The 27,532-nt window shown below is 42.7% G+C and overlaps 1 long non-coding RNA gene across 2 annotated transcripts in view; it reads left to right on the top strand.

Moving 5' to 3' along the window:
• Window positions 1-434: 434 nt before the first annotated feature.
• Window positions 435-27,532, top strand: part of LOC125962051 (uncharacterized) — a 49,840-nt gene continuing 22,742 nt past the window's right edge. For both annotated transcript variants that reach the window (XR_007473367.1, XR_007473366.1), the window contains exon 1: window positions 435-2,782. This is a non-coding gene — a long non-coding RNA (uncharacterized LOC125962051). The remainder of the gene's footprint in view (window positions 2,783-27,532) is intronic.

The following is a 27,532-nucleotide window of genomic DNA, read 5'->3' as shown; positions in this document are numbered from 1 at the left end:
TGTGGCCTCTCCCATTCCAATTGTATTTGTTCACAGATAATATTCCAAATCTTTTTCATCACTAGGTAGAGAGCACCTGTCCACTGGCCAACTAGCTTATGTTAATTTCATAGTAATATTTGTTATCTTTCCCATAGTTCCTGGCATCTGGAAACATTTTTGTGGGCAGTGACAATAGTTAACCAGTATGTTTTGGGGGTTGTATTTTGAGTGCGGTTTTCTAAATCTCTCTTCCACAAATCCACTCTAAAGCACTAATCTGTGAGCAGTTTTGTGGTCTCCACCCAACATCAAAAAGCGGCATGTAAAGCCGGCAACATCATGAAGGTTTCACCGATTCATGTTCCAAAAATGTCACCACTCCTGCTCAGGCCACAGCGTCAACACTATATATATATTCAGTGATTTATTTTATAAAAGAGTAAGTCCTTTTTTTTTTTGCGGTACGCGGGCCTCTCACTGTTATGGCCTCTCCCGTTGCGGAGCACAGGCTCCGGACGCGCAGGCTCAGCGGCCATGGCTCACGGGCCCAGCCGCTCTGCGGCATGTGGGATCTTCCCTGACCGGGGCACAAACCCGTGTCCCCTGCATCGGCAGGCGGACTCTCAACCACTGTGCCACCAGGGAAGCCCTCTTTCTTTTTTTAAAATATTTATTTACTTATTTTTGGCTGCGTTGGGTCTTTGTTGCAGTGCGCGGGCTTTTCATTGCGGTGGCTTCTCGTTGCGGAGCACGGGCTGTAGGCGCACGGGCTTCAGTTGTTGTGGCACGCGGGCTCAGTAGTTGTGGCTCTTGGGCTCTAGAGCGCAGGCTCAGTAGTTGTGGTGCACGGGCTTAGTTGCTCCACGGCAAGTGGGATCTTCCCAGACCAGGGCTCAAACCCGTGTCCCCTGTATTGGTAGGCGATTCTTAACCACTGCGCCACCAGGGAAGCCCCTCCTCATTTATTTCTTTAATGTTTTTGTCCCTTGCATCAGATGTTACGGTCTTTAAGATTATGCCCTGAGGCAGTTTTAGAAGATACCCAGAAATTCTGTGAGACTATCCTTTGAAAGGTGCAGATCTATGTCTTTCCCTTGCCCCAAACCTCGGCGGGTTTCTAACTCCCTTGTAATCAATAGAGTGTGATGGAAATGCCGAATGTGTGAATCCTGAGGCCAAGAATAAATGCTTGCAGCTTCTACCTTGTTTGCCAAACACTTGGTTTTGGAGCCCTGAGCTGTAAGGTAAGAAGTCTGAGCCCAGGCCATAGTGAGAGGTTACGTGTAGGTGCTACGATCAATAGCTCCAAGCGGAGGTCTCAGCAGACAGTCAGCCTTATACACCAGACATGGAAGTGAAGGCGCCTCCATGTGAATCCAGCCTCCAGCAGTCAGGCCTTCCAGCCCTGGAGCCTTCCCAGCTGAGGCCCCAGGGGTCATGCAGCGGAAACGGGCCTTTTCTGCTGGCCCCGTCTGGATCTCTGACCCACAGAATCTGGGAGCAAAAGAAAATGTTTGTTTTAAGCCTTTATGTTTTGGGTTAACTTGTTATATATATACATACATACATATACACATCTTTATATTCATATTTATTCGATTTATTTATTTTTATTGAAGTATAGTAAATTTACAATTCTGTGTTAGTTTCAAGTATACAGCAAAGTGATTCAGTTATATATATATTCTTTTTCAGGTTCTTTTTCATTGTAAGTTATTATAAGATATTGAGTATAGGGAACTCCCTGGCGGTCCAGTGTTTAGGACCCTGTGCTCTCACTGCCAAGGACCCAGGTTCGATCCCTGGTCAAAGATCTCACAAGCCACGTGGTGTGGCCAAAACAAAACAAAACAAAACTGAGTATAGTTCCCTTGGGTTAACTTGTTATAAAGCAATAGTAATCAGAACACAGTCCTAAACTGAGTCTTCCACCCTTCTCTGTACAACTAAAAGTTTGGAGGGCAGTGATGGAGAACTCATGGTCCCTGTAGGCCCACTGGCTCCCAAGAAGAAAAAAATGGTGGAGCTGAGTCAAGGGTTCCCTTTTAATCTTCCCATAATTACCAATGAGATATGTCATTTTTGCATGGATTAACTTTCTTCCTCATCAAAGCAATATCAGGAGAAGGGGACAAGTGTTCACCTCTGTCAAGAAGGGTGTTTTAGGGGCTTCCCTGGTGGCGCAGTGGTTGAGAATCTGCCTGTCAATGCAGGGGACACAGGTTTAAGCCCTGGTCTGGGAAGATCCCACATGCCGCGGAGCAACTAAGCCCGTGCGCCACAACTACTGAGCCTGCGTGTCTGGAGCCTGCGCTCTGCAACAAGAGAGGCCGCGATAGTGAGAGGCCCACGAACCGCGATGAAGAGTGGCCCCCGCTCGCTGCAACTAGAGAAAGCCTGCACGCAGCAACGAAGACCCAACGCAGCTAAAAATAAATATAATTAATTAATTAATTAAAAAAATAAAGAGGGGTGTTTTAAAGGGTTTATTCTGCATCTCCTCTCCCCCTAAATTATTTCAGTTGACTATTTCTTTTTGTTATAGTGTCGTAATATAAATTATAGTAAAGTTAAAAGAATGAGTTATAATATATTTATGTTACATAATTATATACTATATATAATTAAGAAGTTATAATAAAAATGTTATAATAAAAAATAAAAATTCTCGTATTTGTTTTCTCTTCAAATGTCTTAGTTTCTTGGCTATCTCTTCACATAGGTGTGCAGCATTATAACTCTGGAAGCTCTGAGTACGTGGGCAGGGTTGTGGACACACGGACCTCACACAGGGAAACTGGTAAGTGAAAGGGCTCTGTTATTGGGAATATCCTTAAGTGTTAGAGCAGGGAGGGCTTTCCTCTGGAGCAGTTTCCTTCTGCAGAAAAGAACTGCCCCGTCTCCTGCTTTGTTATGAGCTGCTCACAATTCGAGAAGCTGGTTGGGGAAGGACTGGGGTCCCCACCGTTCAGTGTTAAGTTTCACTTAATCTCCCTATGTTCAGTCCCATCCCTCACCCCACTTCCTCTACTCTACCTGGTCTCCCCATATCTGGAGCATCTCATTTCTTCATAAGGTAAACTTCCCGTCTCTTGTACAGAAGGTGCCAGCCTGCAAATATGGAACATGAGGGAAGGTAGTGGTCTGATCCCTCAGTAACACATGTCCAAGCACCTCCTCATTTTAGCCTCATGTCTCACCTGTGGTTTTTGTGGTACCTAGAATCTCCAAGGGCTGAGCCTTTCCAGGTTCTGTGAGGTTTAATTGGCTCCTTTCCCAGTGGGCACCCCTATTCAGGGTTAGGAAGATTAAATTGCCCAAAGTTATACATCTAATCATGGAATTTAGACTCCATCTCAGGTTTGTCCGTCTTCAAACCTCTGTGTTTCTTATTTTATAAAGCTAGAAAAAAGCCTGATAAGCCTGAGAAAATAGAATACCAGAAGAACCAATTTCAGAATATAGATGCAGGATTCCTAAATGTTAACAAACTGAATCTAGCACAATATTGAAAAATCTATACAAGGCAGACAACTCAGTAAAGAAATGCAGAGTAAAATGAGATATCGCTTTTGTGTGTATGTGATTAACTTAGCAGAGATTTTAAGAAAGATCCTACCCACTGTAGGCAGTGGATGGAGGAAATAGGCATTCCCATATGTTTCTGGTGTGAGAATAAATTGGCATCACCTTTCGAGGGGTCGCTTTTACTATATGTAACAAAGTCTTAGTATCCTCCATAACTTTTGGCCCAGAAGTTCCAGTTCTAGGAATTTATTTTCAGGAAACAATCATGATAGGCATAAACATTTAGCTATGAGGATATTAATATCAATGTTATCTATAATATTGAAAAATTAATAACAATGTATCTGTTCACCACTATGGGCTTGATAAAAATAAACTATAATACCAAACAAAATAATGTTGGAGAATAGTTTTAATAATATGAAAATATGATAACGATACATTAAGTGAAATACATAGGTTCAGAATGGTGTGTTCTCATTGTATTGCCATTTGTCTGTGCAAGTGATGAAAACTGAACTAAAAGTGGCTGAAGAGAAAGAAGAGGAATGTACTGATTCATAGTACTAGAAAGTCAGGGCGTGTAAACCTCAGGCAAGTTGGGTCCAGGCACTCATGGATCATCACGAGAAATCTATTTCCATCTCTTAATTTGTATTTTGTGTTGGTTTTACTTTCACATAGACTCTCCATGAGAGCTGTTAAAGAGGGTGTATTAGTCAGTGTCTTCCAGAGAAACAGAGCCAAGGGGACCCGGAAAGCTGATGGTGTAGATTCTAGGCTGAGTCTGAGGCCTGAGAACCAGGAGCGCTGAGAGTAAAGGATTGATGTCCAAACTCAAGTTGTCAGGTAGAGAGTGGACTCAGCCTTCCTCCACCTTTTTGTTCTATTCAGCTCTCAATGGATTTGATAGGTCCACCCACGCTGGGGAGGGCTGTCTTCTTTACTCAGTCCACTAATTCAAATGCTAATCTCTTCTTGGAACACCTTCAGGCACACCCAGAAATAATTTTTAGCCAGTTATCTGGGCACCCCTGTTGCCCAGTCAAGTTGACACATAAAATTAACCATCACAAGTCCACCCCCTGTCAAGTTGACACTCATACATATCTCCTTAAACCATACTAATCTCCAAGTAAAGAATAACAAAGGTTGGGCTTCCCTGGTGGCGCAGTGGTTGAGAGTCCGCCTGCCGATGCAGGGGACGCGGGCTCGTGCCCCGGTCCGGGAAGATCCCACATGCCGCGGAGAGGCTGGGCCCGTGAGCCATGGCCGCTGAGCCTGCGCGTCCGGAGCCTGTGCTCTGCAACGGGAGAGGCCACAACAGTGAGAGGCCCGCTTACCGCAAAAAAACCAAAAAAAACACAAAGGCTTAATTCCACCTGACACAACACAACTCTCCATACAACTGAAAATGCACTAGCCCCTTCCTCAGAAGAGGAGGTAAAGTCATTGAGTGATGTTTACTCTCCTTGTCACCCTCTAACTTAAACAGTATGATGTAGAATTAACAATACTTAAATATTATGATTTAAAGTCAATACATCTTATGTTGCATGATAAGGAAATAAGAGAGGAAAGAAGACAAAGATACTCCCACACAATCATAACAAAATAAGGAGGAAATCCTCTATGACAGTTACAATCCTCATGTCTCTAACTGGCCACGTGGCTGGTATTTATAACTACTTTCTCCCGCTACCCATTCTGTATTGCCTTTGCCTTCAACAAGCACCTGAGATGGTCATCATCATTCTTTACTTGTAGGATGACCAAACCTTCATTCCTGAAGGGTCTGCACCATTAGTAGTCATGCCTGGGTTGGATTGTACTTTTCCATTTACCTTAATCATAGGACACAGTAATACTAAGAGATGTCTAAGGGATCTCCTGTATTCCACACATATTCTTCCTTACCTCCATCGTGGATAGTCCAATTTCCTCTTGGCAGCCAGGATCAATCACTCCAGCCAGCATAGTAACTCCCTTCTTTGCCTGTTGATTCAGTCATGAGATGCCCAAAGTGGCCGAGTGGCTCTCTTAACTTCCAGCTCATTGGAATCATTGTTATATCTCTTAGTGGAAGCATTCCTCCTTCTGGAACTAAGACCTGTAGGCCAGCAGAGCATAAGGTCACAGGAACAGGAAGCTAAAACTTTGCTAGTGGGTCATTAGGGGTTAGAGTGAGTGGTACCACTCCCATTTCCACCCCAATTCCTGGATCCGTGAATCCTGGCTATGGGAGAAACAGCACTGTATATTGGACACTGATTCAGAGCATATACAGCCTCCTGGAGAACCTGGCCGCAGCCCTGAGAGGTATTGCCACCTAGCTGGCACTGTAACTGAGTCTTCACAGGGCCGTTCCACTGTTCTATCCAACCAGCTGCCTCAGGATGGTGGGGAGCATGTTAAGACTAGTACATTCCATGAGTGTGGGCTTATTGTTGCACTTCTTTTGCTGTGAAGTTCTTTTTTTTTTTTTTTTAATGTGTGAAGTGAGTTCTTGGTCAAGCATTTCAGTGTGGAATAATACCATGGGAGTGGATAAGGTATTCTGCAAGTCCACTGATGGTAGTTCTTGCAGAAGCACTGTGTGCAGGGAAGGCAAATCTGTATCCAGAGTAAGTGTCTATTCTAGGAAGAACAAAATGGTACTCCTTCCGTGATGGAAGTTGTCCAGTATAGTCAACAGGCCGGAAAGTAGCTAGCAGATCACCTCGGGGATGGTGCTGTATCAACGACTAGGTGTTGGTCTCTGCTGCTGGCAGGTTGGGCACTCAGCAGTGGCCACGGCCAGGTTGGCCTTGGGGAGTGGAAGTGCGTGTTGCTGAGCCTGTGCATTGCCTTCACCCCTGCCACCATGGCTGCTTCATTCATGAGCCAAGTGGGTGATGACTGGGCTGGCTGTGGAAAGAGACTGGCATCCACAGGATGGGTCATCCTTTCCGCTTCATTATTAAAATCTTCCTCTGCTGAGCTTACCCTTCGGTGAGCATTCACGTGGGACACAAATACCTTCATGGTTTTTTGCCCATATATCTCTTCACCACATTTCCTCATCACCAATTTTCCAGTCATGTGCCTTCTGAGTCCCTAACCATCCAGCCAAACCACTGGACACGTAAATCAGTATATAATCACGTGTCTGGCCATTTCTCCTTCCAAGCAAAGTGAACAACCAGGTGCACTGTCTGAAGTTCTGCCCACACCACTGTCCTTCAGGGACGTCCCCAAAGGGCCTATGGTGCTACAGCTGTCCAGTTTTGGGTGGTGCCTGCATATTGTGCTTCTAGAACCATCTGTAAACCAGACCAGAGTCTTCTCTTTCTCTGTCAGCTGCCATGGAGAACTCCCCATGAGGCCATAGGTGCAGGATGGGAGAGAGAAGGGGCAGCAGGAGTGGGGACCATGGACCTTTGGGCCACATCTTCATGTAATTTACTGGTGCTTTCAGGGCCTGCTCAGGCCTCATCATGTATATGTCACTTCCATTTGATGATGGAGCGCTGCCGTGCACTATGTGCCTTGGTGGGTCAGGTAACGCCCAGTTCATGGTGGGCAGTTCAGGTCACATGGCAACTTGGGAGTCCTTGGTCAAGCGTTCAGTCTCTGCTAAGGCCCAGTAGCAGGCCAAGAGCTGTTTGTCAAAAGGAGAGTAGTTATCTGGAGGGGATGGCAGGGCTTTGCTCCAAAATCCTAAGGGCCTGCACTGCAGTTCACCTACAGGGGGCTGTCAAATGCTCCAAACAGCATCGCATGTCAAGAAGGAATATCTTGACATGCCCCTTACCCCTGGACCCCTCGAAATTTCACTGAGGTGGAAGGTCCCTGAATTTTTGTTGGATTTATTTCCCACCTTCTGGCATGCAAATGTCTTACCAAATGTAGAGTAGTTGCTACTTCTTGCCCACTAGGTCTGATTAGATTAATGTCATCAATGCAGTGGACCATAGTGATAGCTTTGTGGGAGAGAAAGGTGATGAAGATTCCTGAGAACTAAATTATGACATTGGGCTGGAGAGTTGGTGTATCCCTGAGGTAGCATCGGAAAGGTCTGTTGTTGGCTTTGACAGCTGAAAGCAGACTGCTTGACAGGGTGGAGAAAAAGGCATTTGCCAGATCAGTAGCTGCATGCGAGGTGCCAGGAGATGTGGCTGGCCAAAAGGTTCATTCGGTCTTTTCCGTAAGATGGCTCTAGTAGCGCTTAGTTGTCTTTAACTTCATTGGAAACAATGTTGTTAGATTGTATTATGAAAGCTATCATATCAGCATGCATTTTTTTAAAAAAACTTATTAAAATTGGTGAATTTTTGTATAGCCATTTTAATATTGAAGATGGAAGAGAAAAAGCAACATTTTCGGCATATTATGCTTTATTATTTCAAGGAAGGTAAAAACGCAACTGAAATGCAAAAAAAGATTTGTGCGGTGTATGGGGAGGGTGCTGTGACTGATCGAACTTGTCAAAAGTGGTTTGCTAAGTTTCGTGCTGGAGATTTCTCGCTGGGCAATGCTCCATGGTCGGGTAGACCAGTTGAAGTTGCTAGCAATCAAATTGAGACATTAATTGAGAATAATCAACGTTATACCACACGGAAGATAGCTGACATACTCAAAATATTCAAATCAAGTGCTGAAAATCACTTGCACCAGCTTGGTTATGTTCATTGCTTTGATGTTTGGGTTCCACATAAGTTAAGCGAAAAAAACCTCCTTGACTGTATTTCTGCATGTGATTCTCTCCTTACACATAATGAAAACAAATTGTGATGGGTGATGAAAAGTGGATACTGTACAATAATGTGGAATGGAAGAGACCGTGGGGCAAGCGAAATGAACCACCACTAACCACACCAAAGGCTGGTCTTCATCCAAAAAGGTGATGTTGTGTATATGGTGGGATCGGAAGGGAGTCCTCTATCATGAGCTCTTTCCAGAAAACGAAACGATTAATTCCAACAAGTACTGCTCCCAACTAGACTGACTGAAAGCAGCACTTGATGAAAAGCGTCCGGAATTAGTCAACAGAAAACGTGTAATCTTCCATCAGGATAACGCAAGACCACATGTTTCTTTGATAACCAGACAAAAACTGATACAGCTTAGCTGGTAAGTTCTGATTCATCCGCCGTATTCACCAGACATTGCACCTTCGGATTTCCATTTATTTTGGTCTTTACAAAATTCTCTTCATGGAAAAAACTTCAATTCCCTGGAAGACTATAAAAGGCACCTGGACAGTTCTTTGCTCAAAGAAATAAAAAGTTTTAGGAAGATGGAATTATAAAGTTGCCTGAAAAATGGCAGAAGGTAGTGGAACAAAATGGTGAATACATTGTTCAATACAGCTCTTGGTGAAAATGAAAAATGTCTTATTCTTACTTTAAAACCGAAGGAACTTTTTGGGCAACACAGTACTTTGCTCAAGCAATGAAACCACATCTGGTACAGTAACTGCTAGTGGAAACACCACCTGGTTAAGCTTGTGATAATCCATTATTATTCTTTAAGACCCATCTATCTTCTGCACAGACCAGAAAGGCAAGTTGAATGGCAATATGGTGGGAATTAACACCCCTTTATCCTTTATGTCCTTGATGGTGGTACCAATCTCTGCAATACCTCCAGGAATGCAGTACTGCTTTTGGTTTACTATTTTCCTATGTAGAGGCAGCTCTCGTGCCTTCCACTTGGCCTTTCCCACCCTAATAGCTCTCACTCCACAAGTCAGGGAACTAACGGGGGGATTCTGCTAGCTGCTGAGTATATTTATTCCAATTACACATTCGGGAACTGAGGAAATAGCTACAAGGTGGGTTCAAGGACCCACTGGGCCCTCTATGAGACAGACCTGAGCTAAAACTCCATTGATCTCCTGACTTAAATCAGGCTCTCCTCTGACTGGTGGATCACAGTGACATTTTGGGTCTCCTGGAATTAATTTCAGTTCAGAGCCAGTGTCCAGAAGTCCCTGAAAGGTCTGATTATTTCCTTTCCACCAACGCACAATTACTCTGGCAAAGGCTGAAGGTCCCTTTGGGGGAAGGCTGAGAGAAAGATCAACAGCATAAATTTTTGGTAGCTTACGAGGGTCCTTCCTCAAGGGGACTGGCCTCCCCTTCATTCAACGGGTTCTGGGTCTGTAAACTGGCTCAAGTCTGGGAATTGACTGTGGGACCATTATTCCAGTTAGACTTTTGTTCACCAGACCTGGAATTTTTTTGCTCATATAGATCAAGTAAGCATTTAGTAGGCTTCCTATCTATTTCACTTCTGGAACACCACCATCAACTAGCCACCTAGGTCTATGAGAGTCAGACTGTTCTATTAATACTTTGACTCTGCTATCCATTATGGTAGCCAAGCCCATCTCGCCTTTGGGTGGTTGAGTGCTACCACTTGGCCTCCACCATCCTGGGATCCAGTTACTCCCATCACATTTAGGGTTCCCAATTCAGTGGCTGCAGTTCCCACTGGGAGATCTGGCCTACAGAGAAGAGCAATCTCAGAGCTCCTCCAGGCTGCTGGGGCTCCCCTCACAAACTTCCTTCTCACTGTCTTCCAGACCCTCCCAGAGTGGGTGAGTAGGCCTTAAATGACAAATGCCCTGTAACATTCCAATCTCCCTAATCCTTTGAATCCTTTCCTCGACATTAAACCAAGGCAGGTTCATCATTTCCAGTTTACTCACCGTGGGCCACCTTTTGCCTGGACAGCCAACCAACCAACCAAACTGTTCTAACTTCCCAAGCTGCAAACTAAATGCAGAATCTCTGCCTAGTGAGCCCGTATCAGTAAATTTGGCCTGATCCAATTTTATGTTCCTTCTACCATTATCCCACACCCTTAGTGTCCATTCCTCCACGTTCCCCAGATCTCTGTCTGTGTAAATTAGGAAACCTTAAGTTATATATTGTTATAAATTATATATGAATATAAATACTAAAAAGAGATTTATTATAAGGTATTGGCTCCTATGATTATTGAGGCTGAGAAGTCCCATGATCTGCCATCTGTAAGCTGGAAACCAAAGAGGACTGATGGTGTATCAGAGGCCTGAGAGCTGGAGAGCAGGTGGCGTAGATTCTAGTCTGAGTCTGAAGGCTTGAGAAGTAGCGGTGCTTGAGGGCAGGACTTTAAATAGGCAGAGAGCAAATTCAACCTCTTGGCACCTTTTTGCTCTATTCAGCCTCAACGGATTGGATAAGGCCCACCCACAGTGGGGAGGGCCATCTGCTTTACTCAGCCCACTGATTCAAATGCTAGTTTCTTCTGGAAACACTTTCACAGACTACCTAGAAATAAGGGTCAACCAGCTATCCGGGCATCCTGTGGCCCAAGTCAAGTTGACATGTAAAATTAACCATCACAGAGGGCTAGTAGCAGCTCTGGGATTATGTTTTACCAATGCGAAAGTCTAACAAAAATAGAGTCTTTCCTTTCAAATCATTCCAGCAAAAATCCCAATGCTGCATCTCTTTGGCCAGGCTTGGGTCACGTACTCCTCTTCTTCAGCTGAGAGGTGGTGTGAGTGCCACCTTAATAGTAGTTTAGATAGCTAAAATTTATTGAGTACTAATTATGTGTAAATCATGAATCTGAGTCTAAAGTTTCTGTGATTAGATGTGTAACCTTGGGCAATTTAGCCTCCCCAAGCCTGAAAAGGACTCAAAATCAGTGTCCTCTGTGTTATTTCACTTAATCCTCCTGACAACTCCAATAAAATGGATTCTATCATCATCCTCATTTAACTGATGAGGAAACTAAAGCCCAGGCAGGTCACGTATATTATGCATGACAAAAGAATTAGCAAATGGTGAGTCCACCTGCATGGACTGAAAATATGGGTGGAGGCAGTTTCCTCCCAAAAGAATCAGATGCTGCTTCTGACATTGAAGACAGAGCCCAAAACAAAAGAAAAACAAAATGAAACAAAACAGACAACCACTCAGGATACAGGGATGTGAAGACTTAAAAAAATCTATCACTAATATACTCATAAAGGTAAGAGAATATATTGCACTCGTGTTATAAGAACAGGATGATATAATTATAAATATTAAGAGGAAAAAGAAAGCCCTTAAAAGTTACAGCAGGATAGTAGGCCCAAAAAATGTAATAGAAGAGTTGGAAGGTAAACTTGAGGAAATCCTGAAGAAGATGAAGAGATGGAAAATAGGAGAGAAAAGATGAGAAGATTAAAACAATAAGTCTGAGAGGTTCAATATCTGAATAATAGAGTTCCAGACAGAGAGAACAGAGAAGATTTAGGGGAAGCAGTCATCAGTAAAACAATACAGAAACATTTACCAAGCTCAAGGACATGAGTTTCCAGATTGAGGGGTCCTTCAAATGCCCAGAAAAAAGGATGAAAAGAGACCCACCAAGACACATCATCATGAAATTTCAGAACATGGGGGCAAAGAGATTTAAAAAATCTTTGAGAGAGAAAAAGAGAGATGGAGATTAGGAATCAGATTTGACTTTTCATTCTTCAGTGAATAACACTGGAAGCAAGAAGACGACAGAGCAATGCCCTCAAAATTCTGAAGCAGCATGATTTCCAACCTAGAATTCTCCACCCAGCTAAATTATCAATCAACTCTGAGGGTAAATAAAGACATTTTCAAGTATGCAATGTTTCAAAGCATTTCCCTCCTATGCATCCTTTCTGAAGAAGCTACTGAAGGCTGTGCTATTTTTATAAATTAATTTTTGGCTACGTTGGGTCTTCGTTGCTGCCTGCGGGTTTCCTCTAGTTGTGGTGAGCGGGGTCTACTTTTTATTGCAGTGCATGGGCTTCTTATTGTGGTGGCTTTTTTTGTTGTGGAGCACGGTCTCTAGACATGTGGGCTTCAGTAGTTGTGGCACGTGGGCTCAGTAGTTGTGGCTCGTGGGCTCTAGAGCACAGGCTCAGTACTTGTGGCTCACGGACTTAGTTGCTCTGCGGCACATGGGATCTTCCCAGACCAAGGATCAAACCTGTGTCCTCTGCATTGGCAGGCGGATTCTTAACCACTGCACCACCAGGGAAGTCCTTACTGTACCTTTTTTTTTTTTTAATTAATTAATTAATTTATTTTTGGCTGCATTGGGTCTTTGTTGCTGCGCACGGGCTTTCTCTAGTTGCGGCGAGCGGGGGCTACTCTTTGTTGCGGTGCACGGGCTTCTCATTGCGGTGGCTTCCCTTGTTGCGGAGCATGGGCTCTAGGTGCACGGGCTTCAGTAGTTGTGGTGCGTGGGCTCAGTAGTTGTGGTTTGCGGGCTCTAGAGCGCAGGCTCCGTAGCTGTGGTGCACAGGCTTAGTTGCTCCGCGGCTTGTGCGATCTTCCCGGACCAGGGCTCGAACCTGTGTCTCCTACATTGGCAGGCGGATTCTTAACCACTGCGCCACCAGGGAAGCCCCTTACTGTGCTTTCTGAACAAGAGAATAAACCAAGAGGAAGGCATGACATACAATAAATAGGAATCTGACACAGGAGAAAGGTGAAGGGAATCCTCAGGGCGAGGGTAATGGGAGATTCCAGGATGACAGCTGTGCACTGGATGCAGAAGGAAACAAATTCAGACTGAAGCAGTGCGACCCGAGAGAGAGATGAATTGAGGACTGACACCACCATTCGCCCCACCACCATCATGCAGACTTTTAAATCAAGGATAAAATGTCCAGAGAGTCTGACCCACATTTTCCTCTGAAGTTTGTCAATATGCTCATCACTCCTGGATGACCTGCTGCCTGATCTGCTGTGGATAGTGTCTCGCAATGCTCCGCTTAGACCTCTTCTAGGAGCTGGAGGGCAAGTCCTGGTGAACAGAAAATACAGAACAGCCTCTCCCTCTGACTGTATCCTGGCCAAACACCTAAAAGCTGGCCCATGCTGTGGTGCTGCCACATGTCTCAGCTGCGCTGAGCCCAATGCCCAGTGTTACTCATCATGTTACTCAGTGATTTTCCCATAAAAGGCTCTTATAAATACTCAGGGAAGCTGAAGCCAGGCAGTGACCCAGAGACAGTTCAGCTTATCTTCTCCTTCTACAGTGCCAATGTCACCCTTTCCTTACCCTCCTTGTTTGGTGCTTACTACTCAGATTTTCAAAACTCAGTAATATTTAGGGAGGCATATCTAGGTGGAAAACTAAAAAGGAAAAGTGAAAGTCAACAGTGAAAAGTGAAAATCAACACGAAAGTCATCACAGTGGTTAGCGCTGGGGGGTAGAGAAAAGACTGCAACTGAGGTGTAAACAGAGGCCTTGGAAGGACTGGCTGTGTTTTATATCTCAAAATTAGTGGATGATTGCTTTTTTTGTTTTTGAATTTTATTGTATTATTTTTTTATACAGCAGGTTCTTATTAGTTATCTATTTTGTACATATTAGTGTATGTATGTCAATCCCAATCTCCCAATTCATCCCACCCCCCCTTGGTGTCCAACATTTGTTCTCTACATCTGTGTCTCTGTTTCTGCCTTGCAAACCGGTTCATCTGTACAGCGTGAAGTCAGAAAGAGAAAAACAAATATCGTATATTAACACATATATATGGAATCTAGAAAAATGGTACAGTGGATGACTGTTTATCCTATTATTACATTTAAGTTGCACAAATGATTTTATTCCCCTTTTTGTTTGTATGATACATTTCACAGCAAACCATTGAAAAAAATCAGGTGCTGTTACTCAATAAATAAGGAAATGAATGCAGACAAGCAGAACTAAGAAATGTTCTTCCAGAATCTTTGAAAAACGAAAACACCTGCAAAGAGAAAAAACAGGAGGGGACACTTGTGTCTGGCTCTTTCTGTTACAGGGAACAGAGACCTGCTTAATTTATTCATTTTTAAAAAAATTTATTTTATTGAAGTACAGTTGATTTATATTGTTGTGTTAATTTCTGCTGTACAGCAAAATGATTCAGTTATATGTATATATATATTCTTTTTCATTATGGTTTATCACAGGATATTGAATATAGTTCCCTGTGCTATACAGTAGGACCATTCTCTATATAACAGTTTGCATCTGCTAATCCGAAACTCCCAATCCATCTCTCCCCCACCCCTGCTTAATTTAACTCAAGAAAGGAGTTGGGGTTGTTTTGAGTCTACGTGTGGAATGAACTGGAATGATAAAACTCAGGTAGTTTTTCACTCTCTCTACAAGCATCTCTGTGTCCCTGTCTGTCTGCTCTGCTCCCTATTGGCTATATAGTAAACCTCCCCCAAATTCTTTGGCTTAAAACAACAATCACCATTTATTTATTGGCTCATGATGCTGTGATTTGGGAAGGGATTGGCAGGAACAGCTCATCCCTGCTCCATCAAGTGTTGGCCGGGTCAGCTTGACTGGGGCTGGAGGGTGCTGATGGCTTCACTCACATGTGTGGCTTCTCAGCTAAGGCGTCCAGAACAGCGCGGGGCTGGCTGGACCACTCTCTCCAGCAGGGCTTCTTTACATGGTGACTTAAGGCTCCAGAAGAAGTAAAGCAGAAGCTGTCAGGCCCCTTAAGCAGCAGGTCCAGAACTGGCACCATGTCATTTCTGTTACATTTTGTTGGTCGAAGAAAGTTCATATCATGGGGAGGAGAAGTAGGCTTCACCTCCTGATGGGGGACGAGGCTTACAGAGGTGGGAAGAACACTTGGCAGCTGTTTTTGCAAACAGTAGTTTTCCTCCCACCACATAATTTTGATATGCATGTAATTTTAGTTTGTTGTTGCCTTAACTCCACCCGTGTTTTTCTGTCACCTACAACTTTATTGCCAACTAGCAGACTCGTTTTGTGTTTTTAAGTTCAAATTCATAAGAACTGTTTGGTTCAGTTCATCTTTTCACCTCATGCCACTGGTCCAAGCCTATTTTTTTTCTCAAGTTTTTAGTTTGAAAAACATTGTTTCAGAATAGTTGCATGACTAGTACACTGAATGCCTATATACCCTTCACTTAGAGTCACCAATTTTAACATTTGCCACATTTGCTGGATCACACTTTCTCTATGCATGAACGTATGCAGTTAGTTGAAGACATCATAGCATTTTGTCTTTAAATACTTTGGGATATATCTTCTGAGAACAAGGGCATTCTCTTACATAACCACAATCAAATGAGCATACTCAAGAAATTGAACAATTATATACAGCTATAATCTAATGTACTGTCCATATTAATATTTCCACAATTGCCCCAATATTGTTCTTTATATATGACTTTTTTGGATCCAATATTCAAATTATGATCACACGTAGAAATTTGTTGTCATGTCTCCCTAGTGCCCTTTAATTTAGACAAGTTCTCTGGCTGTTTTTCATATATTTAAAAAAAATATTTATTTATTTATTTTCCTGCACCGGCTCTTTGTTGCAGCACACGGGATCTTTTAGTTGCAGTATGCAGACTCTTAGTTGTGGCATGTGAACTCTTAGTTGCGGCATGCGAGATCTAGTTCCCCAACTAGGGATCAAACCCAGGCCTCCTGCATTGGGAGCATGGATTCTTACCCACCGAACCACCAGGGAAGTCCCTGTATTTCATCTTTATGACATTGACTTTTTGGAGAGTCTAGGCCAGTTGTTCTTTCAGTTTGGATTTGCCTGATTATTTCCTCATGATCAGATTCAGCTTAAACCTTTTTGGTGAGAATACTACATAGGTGATGTAGTGTGGCTAGCCAGTTGATTGGTTGCTCTTAGACAATTGCTGGCCAGTTGCCTATTTGTGCTCACTCCCATCCCCCTTCTCTTATCCTGTTCCCCATCATTCCCCAGTCTCCTTAGCCCAGAACCTTCTGTGTAAGTTTGGCCAAGGGGAGACAGTGAGAGATGATTGGAGAATAGGAGAAGTGGAAAGGCTGGGATATTTCCCTCTCTTTCTCGTTTCCTTCTCGCCTATGAAGTCTCTTGTTCCCCCCCACCCCAAACAGACCCTGCCTCTGTGGTTCCAGCTCCCTGGAAATCCCCCTCCTTGGTTCTGGCTCCTTCTGACTGGCCCCAACCTCTGTGCTCTGATAAAACCTCCTTCTCCTGCCATCCCTTCAGCCCTAGGGCAGCACTTAACTTCTGGCTGTTGCTAACCTCCAGTTGCCTTACCATCCTGTGTTTGGCTTCTCAGCTTTTCCATTTCCTGTGGAACCAATTTCCTTTATTTGGTTTGAAAAACCCAGGCTGGCCTCTGCTTTCCTGACTAAACCCTGACTAATACAGGCAGGGTGTCTAATCCCGGTGACCTATGGGATGGGGTTACATGGTATAAACTAAGGCAGCATTAGCAACAGGGGCTATAAGAGGGGAAATTCCTTTAGAAGGAGGAGTACGCACTGTAGGTCTCCTCCCTGGTTACATAGAAAGGAAATGTACAAAAAGGTAACATCTCTGGGTGGTAGAATTTTGGGAGATTTTCATATTATTTTTCTTCTTTTTTGTTTATCCACATTACTTATGTTTTCTACAACAGACATGGATTGTTTTTGGCATGAAGAAAAAAATCTAGCATGCCATATTTGGTAAACAAATGAGAGGATGTTGTGCTCAATAAGATATATCAGAGGATACGGAAGTGGCTAACCCCCATAAGAGTACTTTGGCTCCCAAATATTTTTTTCAGCTTTACTGAAGTATAATTGATAAATAAAGTTGTAATAGATTTAAAGTGTACACTGTGATGATTTGACTATGCATGTACATTGTGAAGTGATTCCCACAATTGAGTTAACACTTCCATCGTCTCACATATTTACCATTTATTTATTTATTTTGGTGCAAATACTTAAGTTCTATTCTCTTAGTAAATTTCAATTATACAGTGCAGCGTTATCAACTATAGTCACCATGTTATATATTAGATCTTCAGACCTTATTCACCATATAACTGAAAGTGTGCACCCTTTTACTAACCTCTCCCCTTTTGTTGCAACCCCCAGCCCCTAGCAAACACCATTCTATTCTTTGTTTCTATGAGTTCAACTTTTTTTTAAAATTGAAGTATAGTTGATTTACAATATTGTGTTAGTTTTAGGTGTACAGCAAAGTGACTCAGATATATCTATATCTGTATCTATTTTTAAGGGTTCTATTCCATTATAGAATATTACAAAATATTGAATATAATTCCCTATGCTATACAGTAAATCCCTGTTGCTTATCTGTTTTATGTATAATAGTCTGTATCTGTTAATCCCATGCTCCTAATTTGTCCCTCCTTCCCTCCCTCTCCCCTTTGGTAACCATCAGTTTGTTTTCTATATTCATAGGTCTGTTTCTGTTGTGTATAGGGATTCATTTGTATTATTTTTTAGATTCCACATATGAGTGATATCATATAGTATTTGTCTTTCTCTTTCTGACTTATTTCACTAAGTAAAATATTCTCTAGGTCCATCCATGTTCCTGCAAATGGCAATATTTCATTCCTCTCTATGGCTGAATAGTATTGCATTGTATATATATACTACATCTTCTTAAGCCCATCATCTGTCTTTGGGCACTTGGGTTGTTTCCATGTCTTGGCTATTGTAAATAGAGCTGCTATGAACATTGGGTTGCATCTATATTTTTGTTTGTTTGGTTTTTTTTTAGAAGTTTTATATATTTATTTATGTATTTTTGGCTGCGTTGGGTCTTCGTTGCTGCCTGCAGACTTTCTCTAGTTCCCTCGAGCAGGGGCTACTCCTCGTTGCGGTGCGCGGGCCTCTCATTGCGATGGCTTCTCTTGTTGTGGAGTACGGGCTCTAGGCGCACGGGCTTCAGCAGTTGTGGCTTGTGGGCTCAGTAGTTGTGGCTCGTGGGCTCAGTAGCCGTGGCACATGGGCTTAGTTTCTCTGCAGCATGTGGGATCTTCTCGGACCAGGGCTCAAACCCATGTCCCCTGCACTGGCAGGCGGATTCTCAACCACTGCGCCACTAGGGAAGCCCACATCTATATTTTTGAATTAGAGATTTTGTTTTTTCTGGGTATATACCCAGGAGTAGGATTGCTGGATCATATGGTAGCTCTACTTTTAGTTTTTTAAGGAACTTCTATACTTTTTTCCATAGTGGCTACGCCAATTTGCATTCCCACCAACGGTGTAGGAGGGTTCCTTTTGTCCACACCTTCTCCGGCATTTATTATTTGTAGACTTTTTAAAGATAGCCATTCTGACCGGTGTGAGGCGATACCTCATTGTGGTTTTGATTTGCATTCCTTTAATAATTAGCAATGTTGAGCATCTTTTCATGTGCCTGTTGGCCATCTGTAGTTCTTCCTTGGAAAAATGTCTGTTTAGGTCCTCTGCCCACTTTTCGATTGGGTTATTCGTTTTTTTGGTATTGAGTTGTATGAGCTGTTTGTATATTTTGGATATTAACCCCTTGTTGGTCACATGATTTGCAAATATTTTTCTCCCATTCTGTAGGTTGTCTTTTCATTTTGTTGATGATTTCCTTTGCTGTGCAAAAGCTTTTAAGTTTGCTTCAATCCCATTTGTTCATTTTTGGTTTTACTTCTGCCTTAGGAGACTGATCTAAGAAAATATTGCTATGAGTTATATCCAAGAATGTCTTGTCTGTGTTCTCTTTTAGAAGTTTTGTGGTGTCATGTCTTATATTTAGGTCAAAATAAACCATTTTGAGTTTATTTTTGTATATGGTGTAGGGGGGTGTTCTAATTTCATTGATTTACACGTGGCTCTCCAGCTTTCCCAACACCACTTGTTGAAGAAACTGTCTTTTCTCCATTGTATATTCTTAACTTCTTTGTCAGAGATTAATTGACCATAGATGTTTGAGTTTATTTCTGGGTTCTCTATTCTGTTCCATTGACCTATATGTCTGTGTTTGTGCCAATAGCACACTGGGTTTTTTGGGGTTTTTTCGGGGTTTTTTTTGCGGTACGCGGGCCTCTCACTGCTGTGGCCTCTCCCGTTGCGGAGCACGGGCTCCGGACGCACAGGCTCAGCGGCCATGGCTCACGGGCCCAGCCGCTCCGCGGCATGTGGGATCTTCCCGGACTGGGGCATGAACCCGCATCCCTTGCATCGGCAGGCGGACTCTCAACCACTGCGCCACCAGGGAAGCCCAGCACACTGTTTTTATTAGTGTGGCTTTGTAGTTTTGTCTGAAGTCTGAAAGGCTATGCTTCCAGCTTTGTTCTTTTCCCTCAGGATTTGCTTTGGCAATTCTGGGCCTTTTGTGGTTCCATATAAATGTTAGAATTATTTGTTCTAGTTCTGTGAAAAATGTCATGGGTAGTTTGATAGGGATTGCATTAAATCTGTAGATTTCCACATTGAATGGAAAGTAGGAATCTGTTTTTTGAACAGAAATTCTTAAGAGCTCACAAAGTTCCAGGGCTTCACGGTAGCTGGGCTCCTGTTCCAATGAACTTGTGGTAATAAGTTCAATATAACCAATAAGCCAGTAGCCTATAACCAAGTGTAAATTAGTATCCATCAAAAGTCCATGAGTGATATATTTTGCTTTAAATCATAAGGCTGTAAATTACAGGTTTTATATACCTGTATCTTTTACTCTGCCATTTCCACACCACAGTTGCTGTTGTTTTCAATACAGTATCTCTAAAAAATGTCCGTATTACTTTTGGCATCCTTAAAGCATGACTTAGGAACTGTTCACACTGAGCTCACCATCACTTCTTCTCTTTAAGGACAGTGCAAACCAAAGTGACACAATCGGTGCCCTTCGAAATCAGCAGGGCTTGACAGCCCCTTGGATTTCATTGATGAGCTACTGAATGGCTTGGCAGCCATCCTCAGGGTCTGACCAAAGGATTTCATTCTTTCCAAATTCACAAGCAGAATTTCTTTACTACCAAGTTTCCCGAAAATGGTGTGTGAGTACCTGTCAGTCCATCACTTACAGGAAGGTTTCTGAGGTAGTCCCTAGTCTTTTCTATCCTATTTCTGGTTTCAGAAGACTGGTTTTGGGTGACTGTCCCTCACGGAGGGCCCTCCTGTGGCCCAGGAGGCTGCTATATTACCACTGTGGGCCTGAGAGAAACTGTTGGTTTCCAGGCCCATGTTCTTGTGAAGTCTTCCCTTAGAATGGGGACTTTAAACTTAGATTCTACAGCAACGGTTTTTTTTTTTTTAACTTATCTCCATGATATCATTTTATTTATTTATTTAATTTATTTTTTAAACATCTTTATTGGAGTATAATTGCTTTACAATGGTGTGTTAGTTTCTGCTTTATAACAAAGTGAATCAGTTATACATATACATATGTCCCCATATCTCTTCCCTCTTGCATCTCCCTCCCTCCCACCCTCCCTATCCCACCTCTCTAGGTGGTCACAAAGCACCGAGCTGATCTCCCTGTGCTATGTGGCTGCTTCCCACTAGCTATCTATTTTACGTTTGGTAGTGAATATATGTCCATGCCTCCCTCTCACTTTGTCACAGCTTACGCTTCCCCCTCCCCATATCCTCAAGTCCGTTCTCTAGTAGGTCTGTGTCTTTATTCCCTTCTTGCCCCTAGGTTCTTCATGACCATTTTTTTTAGATTCCATATATATGTGTTAGCATACGGTATTTGTTTTTCTTTTTCTGACTTACTTCACTCTGTATGACAGACTCTAGGTCCATTCACCTCACTACAAATAACTCAATTTCGTTTCTTTTTATGGCTGAGTAATATTCTATTGTATATATGTGCCACATCTTCTTTATCCGTTCATCTGTTGATGGACACTTAGGTTGCTTCCATGTCCTGGCTATTGTAAATAGAGCTGCAATGAACATTTTGGTACATGACTCTTTTTGAATTATGGTTTTCTCAGGGAATATGCCCAGTAGTGGGATTGCTGGGTCATATGGTAGTTCTATTTTTAGTTTTTTAAGGCACCTCCATACTGTTCTCCATAGTGGCTGTATCAATTTACATTCCCACCAGCAGTGCAAGAGGGTTCCCTTTTCTCCACACCCTCTCCAGCATTTATTGTTTGTAGATTTTTTGATGGCCATTCTGACCGGTGTGAGGTGATATCTCATTGTAGTTTTGATTTGCATTTCTCTAATGATTAATGATGTTGAGCATTCTTTCATGTGTTTGTTCGCAATCTGTATATCTTCTTTCGAGAAATGTCTGTTTAGGTCTTCTGCCCATTTTTGGATTGGGTTTTTTGTTTTTTTTGATATTGAGCTGCATGAGCTGCTTGTAAATTTTGGAGATTAATCCTTTACAGCAAAGGTTTTTAACCTGGGGTCCAAACACCCTCTGTTCGTGGTTGAGTTTTAGTGTGTCTGTGAATCCCTTGAAATTGCAAATAAATTTCCATAAATGTGATTTTTCTGGAGAAAGCGTTCTTAACTTTCATCAGATTCTTCAGAAATGGGTGTCCCTAAAAGGCTAAGAGCCACTGGTCTGTCCTGTCTCTGACCTTGATCTAACTTGATACACACGGTTCCTTGTTTGTATTTCTAACCAGTAGAGTATGAATTGATTTTGCCAAGGCCTTAACATTTCCTACCATTCTGTGTGTCTCTCTCTCTTACTTTTGTTCTTTTTTTTTTTTTTTTTTTTGCGTTACGCGAGCCTCTCACTGTTGTGGTCTCTCCTGTTGCGGAGCACAGGCTCCGGACGCGCAGGCTCAGCGGCCATGGCTCACGGGCCCAGCCGCTCCGCGGCATGTGGGATCTTCCCTGACCGGGGCACGAACCCGTGTCCCCTGCATCGGCAGGCAGACTCTCAACCACTGCGCCACCAGGGAAGCCCACTTTTGTTCTTTTTGATTACATATTTTTCTGGTTGGACAACCAATTTCTGGGTATTCTTTTAAATCTTTCTTGTGAGCTTTAAGTTCCTCAATGATTTAACTTATGTTGGTGATCCTTAAATATGTCATGACTTTTTCTTTTCTTAAACTATTTTAGTATGGACTGTATAAACATCCAAAAGAGGGACTTCCCTGGTGGTCCAGTGGGTAAGACTCTATGCTCCCAATGCAGGGGGCCCGGTTTGATCCCTGGTCAGGAAACTAGGTCCCACATGCATGCTGCAACTAAGAAGCCCGCATGCCGCAACAAAGATCTTGCGTGCCGCAACTAAGACCCGTGCAGCCAAAATAAATAAATAAATAAATAAATATTTTTAAAAAATCCAAAAGAGCACATGTGAAATTTAAAGAAGAAAATTAAAGCAATTAAAAAGCACCAGGGGGGGACTTCCCTGGTGGCACAGTGGTTGGGAATCCGCCTGCCAATACAGGGGACAAGGGTTTGAGCCCTGGTCCGGGAAGATCCCACATGCTGCAGAGCAAGAAAGCCCGTGGGCCACAACTACTGAGCCTGTGCCCTAGAGCCCGCAAGCCACAACTACTGAGCCTGCGTGCCACAACTACTGAAGCCTGCGTACCTAGAGCCCATGCTCCACAACAAGAGAAGCCACCACGATGAGAAGTCTGCGCACAGCAACGAAGAGTAGTCCCCCCTCACTGCAACTAGAGAAAGTCCGCGCACAGCAACGAAGACCCAACGCAGCCAAAAATAAACAAATTAATTTAAAAAAAAAGCACCAGGTCACCATAACCCAGTCAAGAATTATAATATTGCCAGTATCCTATTATCTATACCACCCTCCCCCCAAAGAAAACCTCTCCCAGAAATAACCACTCTTCTAATCTTGTGATAACCATTTCCTTGCCTATCTTTATAGCTTTTCCATGTAGATATGCATTATTTAGTTCTGACTGTTTTTGAACTTTATATAAATGGAATCATACTAAATTATTTTTATCTTGCTTTCTTAGCTCAGTATTTGTAATATTAATTCATGTTGCTGCATATAGCTATAGTTCATTCATTTTTATTGCTTTGCAGTGTCTTTTATATGAATATACCACAATTAATATATCTATTTCACTGTTGATGGACAATGGATGGTTACCTATTAATAGCTGTTAAGAATAACGTCATCTTGGACTTCCCTGGTGGCACAGTGGTTAAGAATCCACCTGCCAATGCAGTGGACACAGGTTCGATCCCTGGTCCGGGAAGATCCCACATGCTGTGGAGCAGCTAAGCCCGTGTGCCACAACTACTGAGCCTGCACTCTAGAGCCAGCGTGCCACAACTACTGAAGCCTGCGCACCTAGAGTCCGTGCTCCGCAGCAAGAGAAGCCACCACGATGAGAAGCACATGCACCGCAAAGAAGAGTAGCCCCCGCTTGCCGCAACTAGAGAAAGCCCGTGCGCAGCAACGAAGACCCAAGGCAGCCAAAAATAAATAAATAAAAAATAAATTAATTTAAAAGAAAAGAAAGAATAATGTCATCTTTTTCATGTATGTGGTGTGTATGGGCAAGAGTTTCTCATGGGTGTGTACCTAGAATTGGAATCGCTAGTTTGTAGGATATGAGCAAATTCAACTTTATTTAGAAAATGCCAGTGATTTTCCAAAGTGGCTCTAGGAATTTAAGTTCTCATGAGCAGTGAATGGGAATTGTTCCACATCCTCAGTAATCGTTGGTGTTATGAGTGTTTTTATTTTAGCTATTCCAGAAGCATGTAGTTGTATCTCATTGAAGTTTTAAGTTGTATTTCTCTGATTATTAATGAGGTTGGGAATTTAAAAATATACTTATTACTATTTGGATCTCTTCGTTTTTTAATTATTTATTTTTGGCTGCGTTGGGTCTTCGTTGCTGCATGTGAGCTTTCTCTAGTTGTAGCGAGCGGGGGCTACTCTTTGTTGCAGTGCGCGGGCTTCTCTTTTCGGTGGCTACTCTTGTTGCAGCACACGGGCCCTAGAGCATGTGGGCTCAGTAGTTGTGGCTTGTGGGCTCTAGGACACATGAGTTTCAGTAGTTGTGATGCACAGGCTCAGTAGTTGTGGCTCACAGTCTCTAGAGTGCACGCTCAGTAGTTGTGGTGCACGGGCTTAGTTGCTCTGCGGCATGTGGGATCTTCCTGGACTAGGGATCGAACCCGTGTCCCCCGCATTGGTAGGCGGATTCTTAACCACTGTGCCACCAGGGAAGTCCCTGGATCTCTTCTTTTGTGAATTGCCTGTCCAAGTGTTTTGCCTAGTTATTATTAGTTTGTCTCTTACTTTTTTTCTTTAAATATTTACTTATTTATTTATTTAGGCTGCACCAGGTCTTAGTTGTGGCACGCAGGAACTTTGTTGTGGCATGCGGACTTCTTAGTTGCAGCATGTGGTTTCTTAGTTGCAGCATGCAGGATCTAGTTCCCTGACCAGGGATCAAACCCGGGTCCCCTACATTGGTAGCGCGGAGTCTTACCCACTGGACCACCAGGGAAGTCCCATGCATTGCTAGTAATTTTTGACTGGATTCCAGATATTGTGAATTTTATGCTGTTGGATGCTTGATTTTGTTGTGTGAAAAGATAAACTGGTACATATTAAAATTTTTAAAGTTTATTTGGGCAAAAATCTATTCAAATCAGGTAGCATCCAATCTAGCAGAAAGAAAGGCGCTCTGAAGAGCTGTACAAAATGAAGGATGTTTGTAGGCAGAAAGGAGTGGGAACAAGGAAACTAGACTAGGCGAAAAATCGGGTTGGTTATTGCAGTTACTTTCCTTTAAGGGATGGCAGGGGTCTATCAGGCAGGTTATCTAACTAATGCTGATCAAGTGGTCTTACATTGACTGCATTAATTCCATTTCTGAGGAAGCCGAAACTATGATCAAGTCTCGGTTTGACATGGAACTTAGCATAAGCAACTCCATTTTGGGCAGAAATGTTGACTTACAAATCCGCAAGTAATTGTCCTCTTTCTGGCAATTGTTTACCTAGCCTCGTGGAATTGCACCCTTGGTCAGATTGGTTTTGAGCCCGACACTCAAGGAGACCCCCGTGCAGGTTTCTGAAGCTCTTTCTCTGTGTATATTCCTCCTCTCTGGCGTTCTGCCCCCTCGACCTCCCTGAACTCTGATCTCTGTTTCCTGAGTTCAGTGAAGCTCTTTTGAGATTCCCCTCCTATGTTGCAGTCCAGAAACTTCCTGCAGGCAGAAAGCCTGGGCAATTGTAGCTTTCATCTCATTAGTTTCCCTTCACAGTCCCGTACTACCTGTTTTTCTGTGTTTGAAAATGTTTGTTTTTGCATAAATTCCGGGGTTTTTTTTTAATGTCAGGAGGGCAAGTCCCATAGTAGTTACCAAGTTTTCAGCTTTTTACTTGTTATTTTCTTTGTGATTCTTTCTATTATACAAATCTGAGAAAATAGTTATCCTCTTAGAAATATAATAAACCCACCTTTGAATAAACCCTTCTTTCAAAGAAAGAAGAGGTGGGTTTAGTAGTGAGGATGGAAGAGTGAATTTAATAGATACTGTAATAGGAACAAGTGTTAGAATCTAGTCATTACACATGGGGGTGTGGTATGTAAAAATAGCAAGACATTAAAGATGACCTAAAGTTATAATAAAAATGGTATTGCTTCAGTCTGAAAATAAAGCTTCAGTCAAATGAGAAGATGTCCTCATCCTGAGGTAATGTCACTTATTATTATTAGTTTTTGCAACTTGAGTAAGAAGATGAAGGTGCGTATCCAAAGAAGACATGACAATATTAAAGGAGTCACACTATATAAACAATGAGATGTTATATAAAAAGCACTAAACTGTGAGTCAGAAATTCTGCATTTTAGTTCCCATTCTATCATTTACAGGCTCTGTAGCCTGTAGTCATCTGAGCCTTAGTTTCTTTGTTTGTTCCATGGGAAAAACATGTCATGCTTACCTCCCAGGTGAGGCTCAAATGAAATAATGCAAGTGAGAGTGCTTTGTAAATCACTTACATCATCCACAGGTAAGATATCACTGTATGATTGTTACTGTTTTGCCTAGTAAGTATCAAGATATGGAAGATAAGAGTAAAGCTTCAGTCAAAGCCAGATAGTTGTAATCTTGGAGTGCTTCCTGTAGAAGGTGTCATTAAAGATAGAAACAATAGCTAGGTGGGAAGGAACTGTCATGGGAACCACCATAAACAAAACTTCAGAGGCAGAAACAAGCTCTCTTTTTATGTTACCACCTGGGACAGTTTACCCTCCCCCTGCAAAGAATAGGTGATCAACACTTTGAGGAAATCAGAGCGGAGAGCTTAAAGGCTGGAGTGGGGATTTTAGGGGTGTGCTGGGGGAGAGGTGAGGACACTGGCTGAGAAGAAGCTAAGAGGGATGGCTGGAAAGAGAGATAGAAAGATGTGGGAGAGAAAAGTGGTTTTCTCACTATTCTTTGGCTAGAGTGGGAGTGAATGGTAATTATAAAAGTAATGTCAACTAATTGTAGAAATTCATGCATAACAGAAGGGAAAGCCCTCAACTCTTTTTCACTTTGGAGAGGTGACTGATCCTAATAATTTGGTGTATGTCCTTTCACACTTTTCCCAATGCATATATAACACATATAGTACAAACTTAAATTCACAGCAAACAACAGTTACCTCCCTAAACCTAGAATCCTTCCCTACCATTGCCTTCTTAGGCCCTGTGCTAATTCTCTTCCTAACCCCCACATTAGCTTTCTTGTTTTTTCTTCCTCACCCCTAACAGGAAATAAACCTCAAGGCTCAGTCCTTGGCTACCCGCTCTTCCTTCTACATTCTTTGCTCTTGAAGATCACTTCCAAGCAGATGACTTCCCCAGTTTCCTCTTCAATACCTGACTTATCTCAAGAGTTTCGAGTCTGAATCTCCTACAACCTGCTGGACATCTCTTCCTTGATCTCTTACCCACCCCTCTCACTTGGACCTTGTCTACAACCAAGGTCAGCCATTTGTCTCAAAAGGGCTCCTTCTTCCAGATTTCCTGTTTTTGTCATTTATATTCCCCTAAATTCATGTGCTCAGAACCCTGGCTTTGTTCCAATTGTTTCTTCTCTCAATATCTTTCTCCTCATATCATCTTTTTTTTAAATAGATTTTATTTATTTATTTATTTATTTATTTATTTATTGGCTGTGTTGGGTTTTCCATCGCTGTGCACGGGCTTTCTCTAGTTGCCGAGGGCTTCTCATTGCGGTGGCTTCTCTTGTTGCGGAGCACGGGCTGTAGGCGCACAGGCTTC

This window comes from Orcinus orca, chromosome 19 (genome assembly GCF_937001465.1).
Source record: "Orcinus orca chromosome 19, mOrcOrc1.1, whole genome shotgun sequence".
Lineage (NCBI taxonomy): Eukaryota > Metazoa > Chordata > Mammalia > Artiodactyla > Delphinidae > Orcinus > Orcinus orca.
This window is presented reverse-complemented; position numbering and strand designations above follow the sequence as displayed.